Raw genomic sequence first — 9,470 nt, 5'->3', positions numbered from 1 at the left:
ACGTCGGGCGGCTGCACCCTATGAGAGAAAAAGTATTCATTAGACGCGCCGGAAACATCGAAACAGCTGTTGCTCTGCGGAAATGATGCGCTCAGGAACGAGCCCGCACTGATTCGAGCTTGCCCATCGGGAATCCAGCATATTTGAGCAGCGCCAGCGATTGTTCCAATATAATCGGCCGGAGCCGCGCTCGAATCGACGGTCAAATAAACATTGACCTTTAGTCGTCGCTGTCTCGGTTGAAGCCTATCGATTGATTGATTGATTCCCCCCCCTCCACCTCTTCTGCTCACCGCGTTCCCTGCATGTGGCAGTAATCGTTTCCCTCCTTCCACCTCTCCGCATGGTTGGAGCAATTCGGGAGATTCCGCCTGGGGCCACCTGCCCGACCCATCATCGAGCGCAAGCAAGCTCCTCGTCCGATGGGTTTTTTTTCGCATCGGACCTGCGCTCACGCTCGTTTGGCTAGCATCAATCGATCGAGACTTGGCCGAAATAAGCGAGAGATGCCGCGACGGAACCTCGGGCCGTTTTATCCGTGGACGCCCGACGCAAAATGTTCCCCACTCGATCGTTGAGCTGAGCGGACTAATTCGCTGACAATTGGATATGCTCTCGTAGCAGCACCGTCCTGCTCCCGGAGCACTCTACGGAGCAAAGGAACTTGAATTTGACAGAGCGCCCACTTGAAAGAGAATTCGATCGAATGAGTGAGTGTCCGCCCAAGTCTGGGCGGGGAACTCAGGTTCGCGAGCTGCTCCTCTCGACCGATATCTTCACATCGACGGGAACGTAGGACTGAAATCGTTGCACAAATGATTTTTCATGTCGAGATCCGCTCCTAAGTCGTCGCGAACGCCTATTCGAAATTTCTTCGGGAAAATTTTCGACGTGCTCTCGACACTTTCGGCCGGAGGCGATCCGACGAACCAGTGCGCCCCCGACGATGGAAAAATTGGATCTTCTCCTTCAGGGACGATCGCCCGAGCGCATGGTTTTCCCCGCGCCCCCCCCTTCCACCTGAATTTAGTTTCCTCTACGACAACTCTCGACAAGCCAGTCGCAATCGCTTCACGGATTACGATTTACGAAAAGACATTAATGAAATTTGAGCTTCCGAGACCGCAGAAAACTGAGAGCTCTTTCTTTTCGACCCAGCTCTCTCGACCGCAGCTTCTCCGCACGCCAATTCGCCTGAGACACCGATTCTCCTGAGCACTTTCCATATGAATGATACGACATGCCGTAGGGAACGGTGTCGGGCGGCAGGAGTGCGGTTCAGAATCCCTTTTCCGGGAACTCAAAATAGGTAAGAAAATTCCGCGAGTCTGAAGGCAGACTGATAACACCAACCTGGGAAGTGGGTTCGAACAGCAAAGCGACACCTTCGAAAATCGAGAATTCACCTTCACCGAAGGGATTCGCCAAGAACGGATCCATTCTCCTGCCCGAGTCCACAGAGGAGAACGGATTTCCTCGGAGAGCGAGCTCAACAGATGCACAGCAACGGATGACCTGAACCGGAGAGCGAAGGAACGCACTATGGAACGGCGGCACGACTGAGCGTGACCGAACGGCCCGACCACGTCCGATATAGCGAGACCCCCAGTAAGACCGCTGACGTAGGTACCCCTGCCCGTCCTACCGCTTCCTTCCTCGCTCACCAGGCCGCTTGCTGTCTTGTCTCGCCAAATCGCTAGTCAACCCCGTTTACGCTAATTTTGTAAGAACCTGACAGCGGCGTGACATGCGGTATGTGCGGATGATTCGCCCGCTGCAAGTGCTGTTGCAGGGCGGTCTCACAGGTAAACTGTCGGTCAATATATGCTAATTCGATAGCGGTGCGACCAAAAATACCCAGAGGCTTCTTGGAGGCCAGCTGCGCGACGTTCGATCGTCGGTCACTATGCACGCTCTCCGTGCCATGGGCAGCAGGCGACGGTGATGTGACCGTCGATTCTCATGTCGATTGATGTGACGTTTATACGTGTCACGTATCTCACTCACCTCAGGTCGAGATGTGTCCTTAGTGCTGTCTTCGAGGGCTAATTCAGAGCCCGACGACCGAGGCGACGATCGTCTCGCGTTTGCGTCGGACGTCGAGTCCATACTCAGTGATAGTCCTCTGCGCATGAAATCATCAGGCACAGGACCAGTTCTGAGCTTCCTCACTCCTTCACTCAGTCCACAGATTCCACTGTTGTCCGTCCATAGACATTGTTTACATTCTCATCCTTACTCCGCCATCGGGCCCTCGACCGTACTCGCGATTCCAGCGCCACTGTTGGGGGGCTTGCACACTAATGACCTCAGTGCGGTCTTTGGCAGCTTTTCCCGTAGGACGCCTCCACTTGCGTGAAGCAACGCCTACGCCTAGGCCGAACTCGACAGACTCGCTGCGGTTCCTCCTCTCAGCGCCCCGATTCGCTCCTCAATTAAGTAATTCTAACAATCAGAGCGTCAGAGTCCCGCAGACTTTTCAGTGATGCCGAGCCTCTTCGGGGGCAATGTCGCCCCTGGTTGGATCGAAGCTTCCTCCGAGGGTCCCCCTTAGAGGGCATTTCTAACCGTTGGGGACGGTACTCGGATGTTTGATTTCAGCCGAGGGAATTTATTTGAAAAGGGGGGAGCTCGACATCGTGGCTCAAAATTGAGAACTCTCGGCTCGAATGTTTAGAGGAGCAAACATCAAGAGGTCTAGCTTGTCCACTTTACTGAAAGGAAACTGCCGAGGCGCGTGTGAGCGCGACGAATGGGAGTGAGAGTGGAAGCTCCGAAGCCCGGAATCCTCTAGTCGGGCAACGACTCTGAGCTTCGCACTGGAGCATTCATCTTTGCTTCGCTCATCGAATGTCCACTTAGTAATCCATTCTCTGTATCGGACCGCGGCAAGAAACGAAGAATCGGCACCGAGTACCGAAGCGACGCGCACCTCTCCCTGCGGGTACTTCGTTCTCCCGAATCGCTCATGTGCCGCTTCTCCGATTCCCCGTCTGTTCCCGGGAGCTACGAACCTATGCACCCAGGCTGGCGACGAGACAGTGATGCTCCGGAATAACATTCGGAAATCGATGAGCTCCGATTTTTTGAGCGCGAGGGAATCGCGCTCCCGTGGAGACCGATCACCTCTGGGCAGCGCAGCCTAGACGAACCAGGAATACGTTAGAATCAGATCTGAACCTCTAGTCCGAGAACCGCAGAGACAGGGTACCGCGTTCGAGTTGCTCGCACCGGCTCAAGCTCCCGCAGCCTTTCGCACGGAGCCATTGGCGGCGGAATAACTCCCGAAGAAAACGGGTTTGAAGGCGGCGAAGGCTTCGGACGCGGAGCAGACTGAAGAGACGAGCTATGGTCGAAGCTTCGATCTTACAAGATGATTCAGCAACGCATCTTTCCAATACGCAAAACGTAATCTGCTCCTAACGTCGGGAGGAATCCAATCTATACGTGAGTGCTACGGCTCTCGCAAGGGCGATTCGGGCGGAAGAGACCTGTCGGCGATCACAAACGGTTTCATGAAGACGCGCACGCCGCCGGAGGTGGACCGTGAGACAAATCACCGCACCGTTCGTCGGCATCTTGATAATCGCCGTCGCTCTCAATGCCGTCAATGAAGGCAGAATCACGGAGTCTTGCAAGAGCTTCCGTTCCGAGATAAGCGACGCGGGAGCTGCACCCACCTTACCGCGGCGTCCTCACCGAGCAGGTGGAATGAAGTCACGACGGCGTCGAAGAAATCCCACGGCACTGAAGAAAGTCCGCAATCTGACCCGATTCTGCAGATTCGGAAGGTCACCATCTGCTTGAGGAGCTTGCATAAAGCAATCGGCGCGGCGGAAGCAGGAGATACTAGAGAAAGATCTCTTTGAAGATGCTCAGCGAGTCAGCACGAGCGAGCGTTGAACGACTTGTCGCGTAAGTCGGTAGGGCAACGAGATGAGATACCGGTCGAGGGATCATACGCACATCCAGCCCAGGAATGCTCGCTCCTCCCGGGAGCTTGTGTTCGGGTCTCTTTTCTCTCATGTGGTCCACACGGGCGGTTCGACTTTTCCGCTCAGATTTTCGAAACTCTCACTTTAGCTCGATATACCTAGCTCTCCAGTGAGTCTTCGCCGCGTTTAAGAATCGAGGCATGTATGTCACCCTCAGGTCTTCATCTGGCGCGGAATGGAGCCCACCGCCCCAAAATCTGAAGAGAGGCAACCTTAATCCACGACTTGGTGAGCTACCGGACTCCTGCAGAGATCTCATCTCGATCGAGGGCGGAAGGGAACGCAATCTACATCGAAGAGGAAGCAATCTGATATCTGACCCAATCATTCCTGGACAGCGAGAGATGTTATGAGATTTTTTGCTCGATTCCACACGCGTTTCTCTCGAATGTGTCAACTTGGTGCGAATGGACCATCCTGCTTCTCGGCGATCGGACGATGGACCACCCTGCTCTTTCCAATTCGGTTCTATGTGTGGCATGAAAGACGAAGTCGGATTTCACCCGAAGAACTTCCGATACGTGACAGGCAAATGGGGTGAGAATTCTATACTTTAAGTGTGCAGTTCTGAGTAGGCTGTCGGGTTGAGATTTTGGAGGGTTCGAAGCCCTCTCTCACCCGTCAGACGAGTTTACGGAGAAGATTCACGGAAAACTGGTCTATCCCTCATGGATTCCATCCGCAGCTGGTGCCCGACTATGATGTCGGACGGAATCTGGGGGCTCTGCAGCGCTCGGAATTCCGAGCGGCTTAAATGGAAGGTTCCCACCCGTTCATCGATGTTCTGGTATGGGCATGTATGAGCATGATACCGCTTGCAGCATAAAGGCGGGGAGGATAAACTCTCGTCTAAGACGAAACTCCGCATGAGGACATACTGACGGGCTCTGCATAACTGCCTCCCGAGAGGAATTTCCGCGGACAGGAAACCCGAACCGAGCTCGATAGAAGTTCTTTCAATGCGAAAGGCAGAATGAAATCTCCACTAGCACTTCCAGTAGGCGCGGAACTCCTCATGAAATCGGGAGTGGATCGTGCGAATCGTTCTCGGACTCACTACATCTGCCCGGAAAGCCACTAATCGCTCTGGCAGGTCAGCTTGACGCACAATCTTGTCCGACTGATCGACTGAAATAGTATTCGATTACAGAGGGGGAGGATCGCGGGCTCTTGCTCGCAACCCAAGGGTCTCGAGGAAGCCATTCGCACGTTCCTCTTCGATGCGCGTCGAGTCACTTCTCTCTGTACAAGTCTGCGAGATCCTGAAACGTATCAGAGCAGGAATTTCCGTAGGAGGTACATGCATCGGGAGTCTCGCAACCTGTTCCAGGCACATCCAAGCGGAGCTCCAAAATATTTGGACACCACAGTATTTCCAGCATCGGCAGTGTATAATTAATACCGAATAAGCATAGTGACGATCCGTCATCTGACACAAAGCTTCGAATGCGAAATGTACATGCCTACCAGAATCTGTTGGCACGGGTGCACCCATCTGATGATTGAGTCAGATCGAAATGTCACAACATCACATTTTGGAGCCTTAAATCGCGAAATATTGCGTCATAGACTAAAGACTATGATATTGCAGAGCGAAAGATAACGCCGATCGATAACTATGTTCTCAGGGGGAGAATCGTTAATTTCAGCCATGTCATGAGCTCTCGGCGACCGCCCACGAGGAGTCAGATCGACTTTTCAGGTTCAGTGTTGTCATTCGCACCAGATTCGAGGGCTCTTTCTCGGAAATAGGTACATCGGTTGCGGCGTTGCGGCTCGTCCCAATAATTATCCAGAACTTTACTCTCTTAGGCAACATTACTTTACTCTCTTAGGCAATATTACTACTATTATTACCCTGATAGCATCAAGAACTTTATCACTCAATGGCGCTCTGCATCTGGGATGAATTTAAATTCTTCGAGTGGAGCGGTTCATGGCCCACGGCCGCTATCGAAATCGGAGCATCGCGATCCAGGACCCGGCAGCCCGGATCGAAAATCCGCCAATCTCTCCGCGAGGTTTTCGTGATGCCGCATGTTGGCTTCCTGATTGAGCGAACTGGGAAGGACGCGGAATTCTACGGATAGTTTCTATTCGTCCGTCTCGGAGGAGGAGGGGTAAATGACGAGCGGCGCGAGCCCCATGCCGCCGCTCACAGTGACTTCCGCAGACGCAGATCGAGTTGTGACTTTTCTGTTCCACTCGTGATCGAATCAATTGTAGGGAGCGAGCGCCCGAGGGCGCATGCGAAATCTTCGGAACCGCCTGACAGAATTCTGGAGGCTCTTCGTAATAATCGATGCTTGATGGGACACAGGGTTCAGGTTTTGATGGAAGTACCACAAAGCCGTGTTAGACTGACTGAGTTCGCCTTGTACAGAGTGCGACTGGCTCGAAGGACGGCTCTCATGAGAATTGTGTGTTTCACAGGACTTACTGAGAATCCCGAAGAGAATTAGAAGGAGAATGCAGAGGTGACACTCATTTACTCTCCCAACGCTTTTCTCATACGAAGTTTTCCTCTCCGTGGCTGAGCGACCCTCGCTGCGATTCGAAACAGCCCCGGTATTATACGAATCTCAATTCGGCTCTCCTCGAACTCTCTCAAAGCAGTCATAAGCTCACTCATGAAGTCACGATCTCTTCGAAGCTATTTCGTCGTCAAGCGACTCAATATCTTACGGAAAGCAACTCCTGATTAGCGATGGTTTGTAAGCTGTCGGTCCGTGAGGCCTGGATGAATGAATGTTTGGAGACTAAAATGAGCGCACTGTCCGGCATCCCAATATCTTTACCGCCGCAGTCGACAGAATGAAGCTGTGGTCACTGTAGCACCTCGACGTGTGAGTAGGGAAGACATACCGTTGAGTGTGTGACCACAAAACTGAATGATTTTATTCGCTTCGTCGTCTCAAGCATATGAGGGATCCGGAGGCCTGTCGCAAGCCGCCACAGTCACTCTGTCATTCGGAATGAACTTCAAAGGGAGGTCGAACCAGCCAGGGCAATGCATAGCAATTCTTTGAGGTCAAAGTACCTCGCATCCGGCTGAAAAACAGCGCTCGAGACAATGCCGAGTCATCTCTGACAGCTGTCTTCTATTTTATCTAGAGGCTGGCAATCGCTTATCGCTATCATTTGCTGCTGTCGCTCCTGGTCGGGCCAACGGTGGCCGCTTTACAGCGTCATTCCCTGCTGACGGAGATAATTCTTAGCGAGGGCCGCGTCTCGTTCTACAGTTATTATATTCCGTGGTGAGGAGTTTCCCCAGAGAGAGGGGATCTCGAAATTCCGATTTCGCGTCCGAACGACATTCGAGAGCGAGCCAGCCAAGCAGTCTCTCACTGAACGACGACCGTGGGAATTGGCTCGTGCCTCAGCGTAACTTTCGAGTGGGCAGCAATTAGCGAAAATGGCCGAAGAGAAGTGCTACAGCTATGAGCACATGAAGAAAATTTCTGAAGTGATCGCCAGTCGCACGAAGCACAAGCCCACGGTGCTCGTCATCTGCGGCTCCGGTCTGAGCACTCTGGCGGACATCATCCAAGATCGTGAAGTAGTCGATTACAAGGACATCCCCGACTTCCCTCAGAGCACAGTTCAAGGCCACCAAGGAAGATTCGTGTTCGGTAAACTGAGCGGGAAAACCGTCGTGTGCATGCAAGGACGATTCCACCCGTACGAAGGATATCCGCTATGGAAATGTGCTATGCCTGTGCGCTTGATGAAACTGATTGGAATAAAGTATCTCGTGGTAACAAATGCCGCCGGAGGAGTCAATGCGCAATACAAAACCGGGGACATCATGATCATCAAGGACTTCATTAATTTCCCGGGCATGGCGGGAAACAATCCTTTGAACGGAGCCAACGACGAACGATGGGGACCCCGTTTCCCGGCCATGAACAATGCTCTCTGTCCCGAGCTGCGCAAACACGCCCGAGACATCGCTCTAGAGATCGGCGCCAAGAAGTTCATTCGGGAAGGCGTTTACTGCATGCTCGGGGGTCCGAACTTCGAAACCGTTGCCGAAATCCGGATGCTCAGGATTATCGGTGCTGATGCTTGCGGAATGAGTACATGCCATGAGGTCATCACGGCAGCGCATTGCGGTCTCAAAACCGTAGGCCTCTCCTTGATCAGCAACGAGTGCGTCGCCGACTACGAAACAACTCAGTTCGCGAACCACGAAGAAGTTCTCGAAACCGGGAATCAAAGGCGAAAGGTTTTGCAGGATCTCGTCACGAAACTCATCTCGCGAATGGATTAGACACGACCCCGGTCTGACGCGCGGTTGATCGTTCGAATAAACGACACAAAAAAAATCACTCCGGAATAAATCATTGTGGAAACCTCTGGTATGCGTCATCCTCGTGAAGTTATGTCACGGGGTGCCACACTTCAGAGGCCGATGGAGGCTCACGCACTCCGAAGTTTGGTATTGCGTCATCATTCTCCTTATGCTTGCAAGACTAACTGTGGTCCGCGATCGATTGCATCGAGGCAAAGGATGAAAGCAGGTACTAAAGAACCGTATACGGCTGAGAGTGGGGGCACCCTTGATGTCTCCACTCATGCCGCTCGCTCAGGTGCGTAGTCGAAAACGACCATAATTTAGATAGAGCATGATACGGGTCAGGGAAGGCTCTCTGCCGGGAGTCACTGATTTGATAAGGAACCCGATCTTAGCCACTCCTGCGAGAAGGGATTCCCCTCACAGGTGAGCTACCGGAGGAAATTTTTGGGACGGTCTCTAAAGAACACCGAATACGCGCCCACTCCCGATCGGGATTCCCGTCTATTGGGAGCTCAGACCCCCCGCTGATGTCGTGGGACACCTCTAGGAGGAAAGCAGTCGTCCCATGCAGAGCCACGGCCACGGTCGTATCGTAGAGTCGGAGCATTTGAGAGAATACCGTCGAGGAATAGCCAGATTCAGATCGTCAGGCATCGCGTCCACGCCTGGGATTCTATCTGATTGAGCTTAGGACCTGAAAGTTCTTCTCGACCCTCTCTTAACTCTACACCTGCATGTTCGCGCCGTGGAGCCTCGCATGCTGTCTGCGGGTCCATCTCCAGCGAATAAGCGCTTCTCCCGATGCTTGGCCAAGCTCAGCCGCCGCACTCGCCATGAAAGTTTCAATCATTCTAGAAAAACAGAGTCACAGTTCCCGGGAAACCCTCACAAAGGGGCAGCAGGAAGAATTTCGCGATCTTTGATTCTTCTCTCCCAGGATCTCGAATCGGATTGATAAATTCTACGTAGACCTCGATCCTACATCTTCTGGAAGGCTTGTGATTCTGAACGCAGAGAAGTGACCGCGGGGTCAACATCTCGCGGATTTTGGATCGCGAGGGTCTGGCGATCCGTGATCGTGATTCGTACTCCTCCGAAATCGCCTGTCCTTTGCGCGCCGATGGCGCTGCGAGCGCTGCTGATCCAGGTGGACGATCCGCCATTTTGCTTCGCGA

At 53.0% G+C, this 9,470-nt stretch overlaps 1 pseudogene; it reads left to right on the top strand.

Annotated features, from left to right (window-relative positions):
* The first annotated feature begins 7,313 nt into the window (after window positions 1-7,313).
* LOC100905579 (purine nucleoside phosphorylase pseudogene) lies at window positions 7,314-8,323 on the top strand (annotated as a pseudogene).
* The last annotated feature ends 1,147 nt before the right edge of the window (window positions 8,324-9,470 follow it).

Source organism: Galendromus occidentalis, unplaced genomic scaffold (assembly GCF_000255335.2).
Source record: "Galendromus occidentalis unplaced genomic scaffold, Mocc_1.1 scf7180000077441, whole genome shotgun sequence".
In the NCBI taxonomy this organism is placed as follows: domain Eukaryota; kingdom Metazoa; phylum Arthropoda; class Arachnida; order Mesostigmata; family Phytoseiidae; genus Galendromus; species Galendromus occidentalis.
The sequence above is the reverse complement of the archived record's forward strand: the minus strand, read 5'-3'. Positions and strand labels throughout refer to the sequence as shown.